Genomic DNA, 15,139 nt, shown 5'->3' with positions numbered 1-15,139 from the left:
CGTGAAAATAATAGTATTGTGGCAATGAAATGAATGTGATGATTTTTCTCCATTCAAACAGGAAACACTAATGGATGAACAGACGCTGACGTCAGATGTACGCTCATCATTACCGATCGCAAACCAATCAAAGACCAGTAAATGGAGAAGCAGCTCCTGAAGGTGATGATGACAGGACGTCATGCAAAGTTCTTTAGTGCGCTCACAAAATTGCAATATGAAACCCAAACTAACCGGATCAAATGTATAAAATGCAACAAAAACACAAACCTTGGTCCGGACTTTCAGGTGTATAAACACCTTAAGTCTCAACATCACCCGTGGACGAGTCAACTGGTCGACTATCTCGTTATTCAGAGCAATTCACACTGAGGGTTTCTATCATCTCTCTCTGGCAAAGAGACATTGTTTTTTTTTATTTTGGATTATGGATTGAACCAATTGTCATAATGTTTAGTAAAAGTATGTTGCAGTGTTCGATTGTTATTTAGTTATTACAGACGTCAGTGTGATTTTGAATGTGTTCTTATCTCAACAACAAAACTCTACAGTACAAATTAACTGCAGCTTTCTATCCCTGAGAGGTACATACTATGGTCACACGCTGAAGGCCCCACACACACACACACACACACACACACACACACACACACACACACACACGATTTCCTGTTGCACCATGTGCTTGTGGTAGTGTGAGGGTAGCTCCTGGCACAGTGTTAAAGCTGGACGGCACAATGGGAAGGAGGAGAGTGTTTACACACTTGCACCAACACACACACACACACACACACACACACACACACTGCCAGGTCCAGCTCCCGTCTCCTTCTTCATATAATATATCAAAGCATCTCTGGGTGTCTATGGCTCTCCGAAAATCCGCCCTCACTTCCTGAGTCGACATACTCTCTTTATCTGTCTCTCTCTCTCTCTCTCTCTCTCACACTCACACACACACACACACACGCACGCACGCACGCGCGCGGTGATGAAGGATGGTAACTCTCCTCTCTCCGGTCTCCAGCTGATTTACACACACTATCCCTGACAAAGCACCTGGAATAACACCTCGAACACATATACACACATTGGCACACACACAAAGAGGCCGGAGTCGCCGCACTGTTGCTGTGCCAAGATAATCACCGCACAAAAACAACACAACTGGACTGTTGTGTTAGAGATGACTGTTATCACTCTGCTGGCGATTAAAACGGTATGTATGCTTTCTAATTTCTCAGTTAGGGACATTTTAACAAATGTTCTCCTCATCACTCTATGACCAGATAATGGTAATGGTAATGGTCGAGCTGTGGATTTTTGTTTTGTAGATTCTCGACCACGTCAGCGATTTTACTGTCACGGAAAATTCTATGAGCTTACATTATTCAGCTGACCTTAGTTTCACTTGCTCCTTAACATGACTTCTGTCTCTGCCAAAATGGCAGACAAGAGGCCTCAGAGGGCAAGTCTGAGCTGGAGGACGCAGTGGAACAAATGGAGCAGCGAGAAAAAAAGAGCAAAAGCCAGAAATAGAGTTAAAGTGTCCTTTTTAAAATTGTGTAGCAGAATCTGCATCTAAAGTTTTTGCTCGCTGTGTTTCTGTGCTCATAAGAGTGAGTAACGACACGTATCTGTGAAGATAAAGTCCATATCTGTCCACTTCCTGGTCAGACGAGTAGGAGGAGGAGGAAGAAGAAGATAAGAGGATAAAAACAGTAGAGCCATTCATAGAGCGTTGGGGAATGTGGAGTTTTGTACGGGGAGGAAGAGTGTGTGTTTATCTGAGAAAGAGACGGAGCAAACGGAACTTCACGATCAACCAAAAATAATAGAAAGGTACCAAAATAAAATATAGTTTGAAAGCGTGAGCCTGTTTGATCTATATGTAGATACATATACAGTGTGCCATGCGTGTGGTCTCGTCCTCTCATCCTGTTTAGGAAAGCGAGACCCCCGTTTCCTTTGGCTCTGAACCCTCTGTTGTGATTACATTACATCGCCACCCCCAACTCCATATGTCTCCCATATTAAACCCTCTTCAGGCCCGGTCCACGTGAACAGGGTTGAACCGTTAAGGCTGTCGACGGTCTCTCTTCTAGCTGTCGTTCATTAAGGGTTAGGAAAACACATGACGGATACAATATTGCTTTGCTATCAGTTCAGGTGACCATGCAGATGTATTATAGTGTGAAATGATAATTCCACATATTTGCTGAACACAAAGTTTGGTTTTCCATGTTTCCCTCGCTCCCAGTTTTAACTACGATACTTTAATTACTTCATACTTTGAGCTGTGATGTTTATCTCTATTTCAAGGAATAGTTCGGTGTTTTGGAAACTATTTTTTTGGTTAACAGTTAGGTGAAGTGACTCACCTGGAGTGGCTATTTCTCAGATAACTCCCTTGCTTACTTACTCACTGTTCACTCATTGGTGAGCGGGAAATTGAGATTTTGGATACTTACTAATCGTCCGCATCTGTAAAATGAGGTGCAACTGAAAAAACCACAGAATTTAGATACAGCAATATAATGGCGAACAGTAAATGCAGTGTACTATATCAGTCCAGTCTCACATCAAAATGTGTAATAACTTTATTCATCCACAGCAAAAAATGTATTAGTTCCCTTGTAGGGAAGATGTTAGCGGTGGCTGGATGAATCAAACACTGGACTTTCAGCTGGGAGAGTGATGTCCACGTCCAAGAGAGAAAAAGTCCACATGAATTTAAAGACGTATTGAATTTGCCTAACATACATAATGTAACTTAGGTTATCTGCATAGCGCTACTACTAAGGCGCCTGGTGTGTCTGTCTGAGATGCCAGCGGGTTTTTGTTGGACAGTGAACTGATGTGGACTCAAGCTGATAGAAATAAAATACACCAGATCAAGAAATCTCACAATTTGAAAGCCCTTATTTTGAGTTTTAAGCTGTGGAACAATGCAGCTGTTACACATTGTGAGACTGGGTTATCGATATATCCACTCAATCAATCAAACCTTATTTATAGAACATTACTTTGTGTTTCTGTGGTTCGTGTTTTCCAGAACAACCAGTTTTTATGTGAAGCGAAGACAATCACATGTACGTTATGCACAAACATGAGCAGGACTGATCTTTTCATTTGACGCCATCTCTTAGAAACGAGGTGAAAAAGATAATTTCCCAAAATGTTGGCACTATTTTGTTAAAGGAAATACCAACAAAAAAAAAGGCTTCTAGATACACAGTAACATCTTTGTCTTGTCAAACTATCATTTCACAGGCAGTAAAAGAAGGAGAGGAAACCTGGAGCGAATTTCATCATGTTTACCCAAAATATACAGAGCCCAATTCCCTCCATCCCAGCTGAGCGCCGACAAATCCGCCAACCGCTTATCAAATTAAACCCCCATTAGCAGCACAAACACACAGGCTCACACACACTCGCACAAACAACCCATTACCAGCACAAACACGCCTGCGCCTCACACATGTCCCGACTCCCCTTCCTGCTCCGGGCTCTTCAGACCGACCATGCGCGGCGAAACGGGACACGTCTCCGGCCTCAGGTAAACTCTGCAGCGTTGAGCTCCTGACCTGCTCCTTCGACTGTCAGCGCCCCGGCACGCCGCGCATCCGTGCTGCAGATTTACTTCCCCCCCCCCACCCCGAGTCGTCACACCCCGATGAGACGCGGCGTGGAGTCCGCCGTCTAAATCTTTCCATGTGCGCTTGTTAACGTGTAGGATTGTCTTTGCAGCCCGCCGTAAAGCGGAGCGCGGCAGGTAACACAATCTCGTGAAAGTTCGCCGTGTCTGGCAGCTGCTGGAGGGATCTGCCTTGTAACGTGGTAACGTAAACCCCAAAAGTGAGACATCGGGGGTAAAAAGGACAATTTCATTTGTCTTCCGTCCTCTTCCTGGGGGAGGGGGGGGGGGGCACTCCATCAGCATAAAGCAATCATCACATGATTTTCAGGTAGACACCAGCGGCGCTTGCATGGACGTGCGTTTATGGGGCATGTCCAGAAAAACGGATGCAGGAGGAGTTCAGGGAAAACCCAGAGAGGGTTTGGGAAAAGGCAGCCAAGAGCCAAACTCGGGACACACTATGCGGGATAAAAAAAAAAAAAAAAGGGACAAAAATAGGTTCCAGTGAAGATGGTAAATGCATCGTTAAACAATGCAGCGATGCTCCCTTCACACATTTCACACAACCTGCAGGCGTCTCTCATCCACACAGTTTGGCTGAATTACGCCAAAATGATTCACTCGATCGCACACAACAGAAGGCACATCAGGAATATCCGTTTTCCACACTTCGCTCTTATTAAACCGGTACGAGCCAAACGGGGCGCGTCTCGAGGTCTTTGTGAACGTGTGGACGGTTTTGCCAGAACTTCTTTCGCACATCATCAGAAAGGCCCTTCGGAGGCCTGTGGAAATAAGTCGCGCGGCAGCTTCACTCTTTCACTCATCATTCGCTCTTGTTTGTAAAAGAGTTTCGAACCGTTTGCCGAAACATGTTGAAGAGCCATTCTGCTGCTGGGGATTTTCTTTCCTTCTTTTTTTTTTTTCTTTCTTTTTTTTGGAGAAAAGAGAGAACAGACCCACATTTGGAGGATATTCGGTATCCAAAGTGAAATTACATTTCTTATGTTGCTTTATAGTCTGGAGACTTTCCACGCTCACGACTATAAAAAAAAAAACCATCCAGTCACCTCCATTTAAGTACATTCCCTCGTAAATCGAGGATCAAGAAGCCATTTTCTTTGTTTATTTGTGTTGTTCCATAAAGATATAATCTGTGGTTCTTATATGAGTGGAAATCAATCCAGACAAAAGCACTTTTGCTTTTCTTCGTCCCCCCTCTCTCGTCATCTTCTCTGGAATTCTACTCTCTCTGTTCTAATAAATCTGAAGGGGCCTTTTCCACTTTTACAGGAACAGCAACTCATTAAATGGTTGATTTCAGATGGCAGAGTGTGAATGTTTTGAGTTAACTTTATTGATCTGCGAGTGGGTCTGCGGGCCAGAGAGAAACGGACGTCCCCTGCAGCACATGGGCAGTAGATTTACACCTCTGCATTTAAAGACACCTCTAAACCCAGATGGCCACCGGCCCGCTGGGGTTGTCTCTCCCGCGCATACGCTCGCTCAAACACAGCAGAAAAAAAAAAAAAACGCCTCGGAAATAGGCCGTTTTTATTCACTTACCTGCACGAAGACATCTTCCAAGGACCGTAGCGATGCGTAACAAAGCCTGTTGGTTCACGCCTGGTTTACTTCAGACTCCTTCAAACTTCAGCTCTGGCATTCTGCAACACATAAAAAGAGGTTGCGTGGCGGTCATACAAAACAAGACTCAAATAAATAAATGATTCCCATTTAAAAGGACTATTTGAGGGCATTTGGTGTTTTATTGTACATTAAGGAGAAGTCGCAGAGTCCAGGGTGGCTGGAAGACGGGGAGTGTAGATTAACTCCACCGGCCGCAGTCTGAGCCCCTAAAACAAAATTAATGACACGAGACCGAGCTCACTGAACCACAACAATCGAGCCAAATTATTTTCGCTATGACGTGTTTATGAAGTACTGCAGAGCCCTTCTCTGAGCTCCACCAGCAGGAACAGCAAAGATTACATCCAGTGTTTGAGTTCTGCTCAAAGCGGTATTATTTTTTATTATTGTGTGGCTATTTACTAAGAAACAGCTTCATAACAACACATTCTTTCTCCCGTTGGAGGCAATGAGAGGAAGAAGGTGAGCACAGGAAGGCCTTTATGTCAATGTTACTTTGCAACGCATCACTGCGTTCAACACCGTTGGCTTCTTTAAGGGCGCTTTTACACCGACCAAAAAATATCAGGTGTGAAAGGAACCTCGGGACCACAGTCTCCAGCAACGGACCAGCATTTCCGATGCCCGATCAAAAGAGGGGGGGGGGGGGGGGGGGGGGTCTCGGTCTGCCTCCAACTGAACGGCGGGTCAGTTTATTTGCAGTGAGGAAACACTTTTTGGACAGTTCGACCTTTCGAACCGATCACAGCACCAGTAGCGGTAGCACACGAGGTGATGAAATGTTTCATTGTAATTCGGTCCGACGAAGGGAAGAGTGGAGTTAAAAATGGATAAGAATGCCAAAACTTATCACTTATTTTCTGAGAGTAAAAAAAAAAAAGAGTGCCGGTAGCAAAGCCATAATAACAATAATATTAGCAGTGGCAAACAAAATGAAATCGGTTCATTTCTTTTTCTCCATTCAAATGGAAAAGGCTACCAGACGCGTTTGACAACACGCCGACATCTGACGCTCTCCGTCTACGAACCGATTTATGTCCAAGTATAGAGAGACGCTGGCCGAGCAGGTGATGACGACAGGACTTAAGATCAGCGTGTCGACGTGAGACCAAAACTAACCAGACCAAATGTGTTCAGTGTAACAACATGAACCTCGGTTCAGACCTCGGTCAGGACTTCAAGGCTTGAGAACACACAAAAGGTTTGTAATCAAGCGTAAAGTCTGAACTCTGGTCCGGTTCAGCTTGGAAACCGCCAGTTTTTGAAAGTGTTAGGAGAAAGGTACGTCTCTACGTAGACGTTAGAGACGGAGGGAACGCACAGAAAGACCGCAGCAGGAAAAGTAGTGGGGTTCATTATTTACACGGTGACATTTTTCTTTTGACCGAATGTTTAAATTACAGTCGGCGAACGATTGAAACAGACCGATTGAACGTCGGTTTGGGCTGTTTATTCTGACTGAGGTGTTTATATTGAGCATTTCTATTCTGTTTCAGAAAATTAGACTCCATGTCAACGTGGCAGCAGAGAACTCGGAGGGAATCCAAAGGGCCTGAAACACAGTTCAACTTAATTAAGTCGTCTTTGGTGTTTCAAATCCTGCAACTCATATTCACCCTCCCTTCACCGTATCAGCCAGCGAGAAGTTGGTCTGTCTCCTACGTATGACATCACTCCCCGAGTATGAGCCATTTCCCATAAACCTTCATGGTCCCCAGGGTTTCCCACCCATGAGATCAGGGAAAAGGCCGGGCGATTGTGAAAAAGCAAGAATGCCTTTAATCAGAAATAAGTTCAGTTTTTATCCTGTCCAGTTTTTGTTGAAGTAACCAAACAGGTCCCCCGTGAGAGCCGATAACACAGGACGTCATTTATTTTGCAACTGTTTTCTGCTCATTTCGTCATGCAGTCTCCGTCTCTGTGTATCATATTAATCTGTTTAGACTGTCCCGTCCCTCTCCCTCTGTCTTTGTTTCCCTCTACCCCTCAGGGCTGAAAGCAGCGAGGCTGTAAGGTCCCTCTCTTCCCACAACTGCTCTCAATCACCCCTGCGACTGCTCGGCTGTCAATCACTCCAACATCAGACCCACACCGAGGAGATCCAGCCTGCTGGCATACAAACGCAGAGACGCACAAAAGTAGGGTTTGGAGGAAGCGGTGGGGAGATGAAGGGGGTGCTTGTCAGCGCCCTGCCGGGCCTCACCAGAGAATCTACAGAGACACCGACACACCCTACCACACACACACACCGCAGGGCACTAGTTGTGAAGGTACCACTTTCATTTTGGTCATATTTACTCAACCTCCCTCCGTGTTGCCTCCAACCACGCCGTCCCACGGAGTCGGCATGAGCTGCCCTTTAACTGGAGAAACCGGCGGGCAGCTGGGAGCCTATGTTGCGAAACGCATATGTGCAGAAAGGACACGGAGGCACATGGAAGAATGCGTGTACGACGAGTAACGGGAAGTCCGAGGTCACGCGGCGTGGGACGCAAACTTGTACGACAACACTGGCATATCAACGCGCACCTAAAGTCAGGTAGTTTATAGAAACTAGCAGCACACTTTCACAGAAATACAGACTCAATTCTCCCAAGGCTCTTCTTATGAATGCAAAACCTCCCAATTAATTTCATCTGTTTCTGTCCAAAACCACATTCCCACACACACACACACACACACACACACACACACACATACTGCTGTAGCACATGCAGACACGACACATGCACACAAACACAGAGTCCATTAGGCTCATGTGTTGGGCCCAAACCACGGCCCAGAGTGCTCTTTCATGGCTCCATCATTACATCAATAAGTCTTCACATTAATCTCAGCACAGCAGAGCACCCAGGCTATTACCAGACCGGCCCCGCACCACAGAGGCTCTCTCCGAAGCAGACACGGGCAAAAAGTGGTAGTCAAATACATTCGGGATGCTTGAAAAAACACGCCGAGGCGTGCTCGGTTTTGTCTCGTTTTTTCAAGGGATGTGTCCAGTTCTGAGGATAAATTACCTCAAGTAGTTCAAATGCATGAAACCATATCTAGATGTATTTGGCCCCGTGTGCTCTGAAAGGCCCTCAAAAAGACTTCTGTCAGAGGTTTCGTTTCTTTTTTTCTTTTTTTTTTATGTAGATGCTGATTTAATACACAGCCCAACATTATTTTTGAGGAGCTGGTTTCAATAGTGACTCACAAGAATCTTTCGCCAAAGCCCTTTTAAAAAAAAGAAATAGATAATATATACATATATATCAATGTAACATAAGATCATGCCCTTTTAATGAAGCTCTCGAGAGTAGTCTGAAAAGGAAAAAAAAAAAAAAAATCACTAACTTCCAGAGATTAGTTTACTCCACTCCGTATTATTAAATCAGCTTTCGGTCGGCAGTAAAGAGCACCTGTGAGAAAAAAAAAGTGGTTGGTTAATAATCACCAGGATGAGCTGAGGCAACTAAGTCGAGGTTGCCATCATAAACACATCATCAATCACGTAGGAAAAAAAACAAAACATGAATGCAGTCCAATGAATGTGAAGCTCAGAGAGTGAAAGCAAGAAAAAAGAAAAGGGGGAGAAATAAGGAAAAAAGTAAGTGGAACTGAGAGGAGGCCTCGTCTGTCTGGACAGGAAAGGGGGCTCTTTGACCTTTGACCCCTGTCCACTATTTGTCTGCGAGTGTGTATGTATGTTTATCCTCTCGCATGTGCCTTGCAACAGGTTCTCTCAGACACCGGTCTGACGGACAGATGGTCCTCGTTGTCATGGCAGCCCATGCAGGTGCGTATGTGTGGGGTTTCCTGCCCCAAGGTGCAGGAGGGGTGGTGTTTATTACCGCAGTGCCAACGGGCAGCAGATTCCTGCCGCTCCCCGGCGATGGGGGGGAGGGGGGGGGGGTGATAGAGGGGGAGGAAAAGGGGGGGGGGGGGGACGGAGTCGGACGAATGGAGGAAGGGAAGGAGAAAGCGTGGTAAGCTGTAAAACCTTTGGAGGAGCGTCCACTTTTATCACCCTGGATCTGTTCTTGGATGAAAAAAGCTGCGAAGTATGTTTTTCACTCGTCTCTTATTCTCTGCCATAATAAAGGAATAAAAGGATATTGCCTCAGAAAGCTCCTCTATTCCCGGAACGGCGGCCTCAAGCTCAGATGACCTCAGATATTGTTCCGTTGTATCCTTTTATTCTCCTTTCAACATTTCAGACCGCAAACGCGAGCTGGAAGGAGGACGGATGAGGGCGGGGAGGGGGGGGGGGGGGGGGAGCGTGGAGGGAGTTGAGCTGTAGGGCCAAGGGTCAGAGCTGGAGAGTCTCCCCCGAAGGCAAGTCCACTACAAACGGGGGTAATAATAAACGTTTGGAGTTTTGAGTTTCTGAAAAGCCCAGCTCCCCGCCTCTCTGTCCTGAGAGTCCACCGGCTTCAGCTCCTCAACCAAACACACACCCGGAGGCCCAACCAAGTCAGTATCCAAAACTCCCTGTGAACTCAAATGTCACATATCTACAACTGTCTTGCCTACATTTTCAATTGAGACTTCCCTGGCGTTTGCATTTTGGTTTAGCCGTGTACTACACACTAAAAATGCACCGGAAACCTTACTCGTGAAAGTATCTACGTACTCATTATCAGCAAAATGCACTTAAAGTATCAAAAGTAAAGAGTAAGTCAGCGCACGCTGTGCATAAGTTGCTTCATGTCAGCGTTTCACGATATTATTGGGTTAATAAAACTGTTGCATTAATGTGCATTTTACTGCCGTAGTTATTTAAGATTGTGTTAATTTGAACTAATGTATAAACTGTTGGTCAGTTTAATGGACAGTAATGCATCATATTCTGAGAACCACATATCTCTGAAAAAAGTCAACAAGCTCATAAAAACGGACTTTTTCTCAGTTTTGTGACGATGCATTTTTCAGCTGACCCAGGTGGGTTTTTAAAAACTTTAATTAGCCTAAAAAGTGGGGAAATATCCCCGACACATAAAGGAACATTTATTCAGTCAGTTTATCAGAAAAAAATTCCAACTCAAAATCACCAATAGCCGACGAGAAAAGTCGACAACGTTTTCATCAGTCGTTCAGTTGCAGGAATACATAAAAACCTCAAACTGCACCCGGTCAGGCTGTCAATCATCTGTTCATAGCAGAGACACAGACGCCATTACATTAAGATACTGCGTTGGAATAAATGAACTAAATGTTCAGTCTCCTCGCTGGTGATTTAAAATCATTGCTGCTTTTCCCTCTAACATCGTTCTTACCAGGCAGCTCGCTTTAAATGTGCATTTCTAAAAGCTTTTAAAGCTCTTTATTACAGTTTTAGATTCCTCTGATGCAGCACAGTGTCAACAGTGCTCCTTATTACATTATCTTTGTCAGCCCTGGAACTTGAAGCATTTGCTGATACTCCAAATATACATTTTGTAATAATTCAATTAATATCATAAACATGCGACGACTACTCAACTATTGACTTGAACCACCGACTAATAGTCGACAAGGAGAATCTTTATTGGGGGGCAGCTCTACTTATTTGGGATCATTTGGAGCTACATGGCTAAATTCTGGTGAATGTAGTGAACTTTTACGCAGCTTTAAACCAAATAATCACAAGCAAGAATATAATGAAAAGAAAATTCATGACATATCTTATAACAAACTGAGTTTTCAGCGTGCAGCATCTAACGTCTTTTTGAAAAAATGATTTCGAATTTCAATATACACTCAAACAACATCTCTTTAGATATATATACTAAAAGTTCAACTGGAATTAAATCCAAAAAAAGAAAAAAAGCCAATTAAATGATCAAATTTTAGGAAAAACAAATCCTACATTTCTGTAAACTAATCACAGAAAACCCTCAGCTTAATAAGAATTTAAAACAAAAAATAAAAACAAAGGATAATTTTTTTTTTATTTTTTTTTTTTTAAATCAAGCAACCCTCCACAGATATGTCCCTGCACACACACACACAGTTATGGCATACTAGAAATATGTCCGTACTACCGCTCTAATCCCAGGCCTCGCTGTCTGCCATGTTTGTTTTTGTGTTTACTCTGGAATGTCAGACATCCGAGGACACAGCGGAAAGGCAGGTCAAAACCACAAAGCTCTGAAGGCTCAGCAAACATTATTAAATTCTAATTTGTTATGAAAGGTTCGTGAAACCATTAACTATTTCTCCGCTTGTTTTCATATCCTTAAAGGTCTTTAACGCGCCGCAGGAGCGCGTATACTGTGCACTCCGCAGGGCAACAGCAGGTTTTGTGCGTGTCACGTAAAGGATCCGAGGCGTACGGCGCGTCGCGCGAAGAAACCCGATTACGCGAAGCGATACGGTGCCATAAAAAGGCCCGACACGGAGCGAGAAGGCAACGGAGGAAGTGAGGGCTTAAAGGTATAAAAGAGCTTTAGCGAGACAGCGATAGGGTGACAAAGTGGGAGCGGACCTTTCAGAAATAACATGTCGTCCGAACACAAGATAATAATAAAAGAGAATTTGAACCTTTAGACATACAGAAGATAATCTGCGGGGATGAATCACAGCTTGGCTGTTTGATCGTTTACGTTTGTAAGTAAAAATGTTGAATTATTCCTGACGCTAAACGCTACAAATAACGAAGAAAGAAAAGAAAGAAAAAAAAAAAAAGAAAAGCTCTGAAGAGACGGCGCTCTGGCTGTCGGACCGAGAGATGTGATATAATGCGGTAGACGTGCAGAGATCGCATAAGATCACGCTTTCCAGTGCATCTGTCAGAGAGGCAGCCTGATCTATTGTTTGGACGCGAGGAGAGGGCGAGAGGAGAACAGAGGGAGCACGGTGCTGAAAGGGCTGATAGATCTGTTGGCACACAGTAACACATAATTATTGAAATAACAACGGACCAACAATGAGCAATATCGCCGCAGCCTCCATGAGGGGAACATGTGTGCGTGTGCGTGTGTGTGTGTGTGTGTGCGTCTCCACAAGTGTGTATTTTTGCCCTGCGAGTGTGTGTACGCCGCGCACTCATTAGTGAAAAAGCCTCGGTGCAGACTAGCTCCAGTTACAGTAGTAAACGCTGCCTTTGAACTTTTAATAGAGCCCTGAAACCCAACTAGGCCTTAAAAAACACAGATCTGCAGGAGGAGGCGAAACGGAGAGGGGAAAGAGGTAAGTAAGAAAGAAAGAACCTCGATCTGAAAGTGTGGGAAGTGAAAAAGGTGAGACGCAAAAAGCGCATCGAGCATTCAAAAGCAGACTATTTTACAGCCACGGCAGCGCTACTGTAACGGTGACGACGTGCGCACGCAGCTGTTCACTCTAAAGAAGCACGACGCGCGATATAAAACACACACCTGTTGACCCGCCCGACGCGCGCGCCAAAACATTACCGGCATATCGAGGATCCCCTTTCTTTAACGCACGCACGTCATTATCATCGTTAGGGCCGCTGCTCAGCGCCGGGACTTGTATCCGCGCCTGGACTCACTAATTAGAGCACGCAGGCCTTTCTGTGTGGGTGTTTAAGTCGGAGCTGTTTACCAGGGTGGGTGTCTGTGTTGCAGAATCTCCTGCCATGCATTGCAATAAACAGATGTTGAGTCTTTATGAGGTCTTTACAACAGGTTCAGTGTGTGTGTGTGTGTGTGTGTGTGTGTGTGTGTGTGTGCGTGCGTGCGCGTGTTGCGTGTGTGTGCGCGCGCAGGCCGAACATGGAAACCTCTCATCAGCGAGCCGTAAAGGAGACCACAAATGGAAATGAAGAGGAAATGTAAATGTTCGATTATGGCGGTAATGCTGTTATAGTGTTGCAAGTTGCCACGGTTACAAACAAGGACAGTTTAAACGAAGGGCAGAAAATCGCTCCGGCCGCCCACATTAAGTGTTACGTCGACACCAACGTTCATCAAAGCCCGTGTCTGCATTGTTTTGCCGGCTTGTCAGCGCAGGATAAACACGGGTGCCACTCAAGCGGCAGCCCGCAGTTGACGTCACCCGTTGGTTTGCAAACGACCGTCGTGAAGCCTCGGGTTCGGAGATTGGCCGGCGACATCTTGCCACTTTGGAACTGCTTAGGGCCGGAAGTGACCATATTTGGACGAGCTGAGGCGGGTGGGAGGGCGGGGGGGGAGCGAGTGGTGGATCTAAAGGATCTGATTGGAAACCTGACGATACTACGTCCCGCCCACTGATAGCCGTAAACTGACTGCACCACAGGCCTGTCAATCAAACAGACACCCTCCACCCCCATAAACTAAAAAAACAAACATGTGTTTTGATGCTTGTTTTCTAATTAATGACAGGGTTATTTTCAGATGGGCCGACAGAAAACAAACCTTAGCCGGCAAAACCGAAAAAAAAAAAAAAAAAAAACACGGCAAAAATGTACTGACGTGGTATTTCATGATAGAAAATGAATGGGAGTCGATGGAGCCGGAAGCTTTTCGTAGCTGACCTCTAGTGGTGCTCCGTGGTATGGCAGCTTAAGGCACCTCCGCCTCGGCCCCCGTTTTTCAGACCCGGAAGCTACGTCCACTTTTATATACAGTTTATGCGTTGCATGCGACTGTTTGAGTAGCCGCAGGCACAGAACTGCATTACCGTTATTACTGCAATTCATCACGCGTGTGCTTTCCCTGCTATCACATGTCCAAATCTCTGCTGATACCAAAGGTCGGCCTTCAGTGACGATGAGACTGGAGGAGGGCTGTGTTTATTTGACTGGGAGATGTTTACAGAGATGGACGCTGCGGAGCTGAGTGACAGCATGAGAAAATACCTCCGATAGTTCGTTGACATGCAGAGAGCTCGGCACGGACATCACTCCGAGACAGCCATTCATAATCGCGTTCATGATGCCATTTGCTTGTGCTGCAAAATGTCGGAGCGTAATTTAAACCATCACGTGAAACGATAACAAATATTTTGCCTTTTAATCGCAGCTATTTTCGGGCACGATGTAAAGACTTCAGGAATTTACAATGCTGTCCAAGTTTTGGTAATGATCAAATTACCGACTCTTTGGCCGTAAAGGTTTCCAGATTACCTTTAGAAGATGCAGAAGAATTTAGAGAGAACATGACGACCACCAAACGTCTCCATGACAACCACGAAGAACACCGAGATCAAGTTTACACTCTACAGCTAAAAAAAACACTGACATATGGAGAGTTTTATAAGCTGATTTCAATATTGTTACAGCAATATACTAAAATTACTGTGAAACACCCTTTGGACCTTAATGGTGGGGTAAATAGAATATGAGGAAAGTATAATAGTTTCATATAAAAAAATTAAAAAAAATGGCCGACAAAATATGAGGTTTTTTTTTGTTTTGTTTCCTGAAAATTTGAAAAGTTCCACAGTATGTGGAAAAGTTCACTCAGTCATGCTTGGAAAAGGAAGTACAGCTAATAAAAACATCCTCATCTTTTTGTTCCTTTTTTTTTTTTTTTCTCCCCACACATACAAAACCTTTCGACTACAGTTTTAAAACTTTTGTGAAAATCAGGACCCAACGTAATGAGAGAGAAACACAGAAACAGTTCGTGTCATTCATCTGAGTAATGATGCTTTTTTTTTTTTCTTTCTTTTTTTGCAGTTGACTATGAGCCTGCAGGTACAGAGGACCTCCTGCTGGTGGAACAATGATCACCACCTGAACCTGTTGTTAAACAGAGCTGAACACTGCTGCTTTTATATCCAATAAAAGTCTTCATCGGAAGAGTCCAGAGACGTAAACAATGAAAATCCCACATTTATTGTGTTTTCTCATTCTATCAGCATCTGTTTTTTAACAGGGAGAGAGTGCGAGGAAATAAAAAAAAAAATAAAAAAAATGAAACTGTTTTTTTCCCCCCCTTT

Source organism: Embiotoca jacksoni, unplaced genomic scaffold (genome assembly GCF_022577435.1).
Source record: "Embiotoca jacksoni isolate LCO1_2020_lvr unplaced genomic scaffold, fEmbJac1.0.p SCAF_23, whole genome shotgun sequence".
In the NCBI taxonomy this organism is placed as follows: Eukaryota; Metazoa; Chordata; class Actinopteri; family Embiotocidae; genus Embiotoca; species Embiotoca jacksoni.
This window is presented reverse-complemented; position numbering follows the sequence as displayed.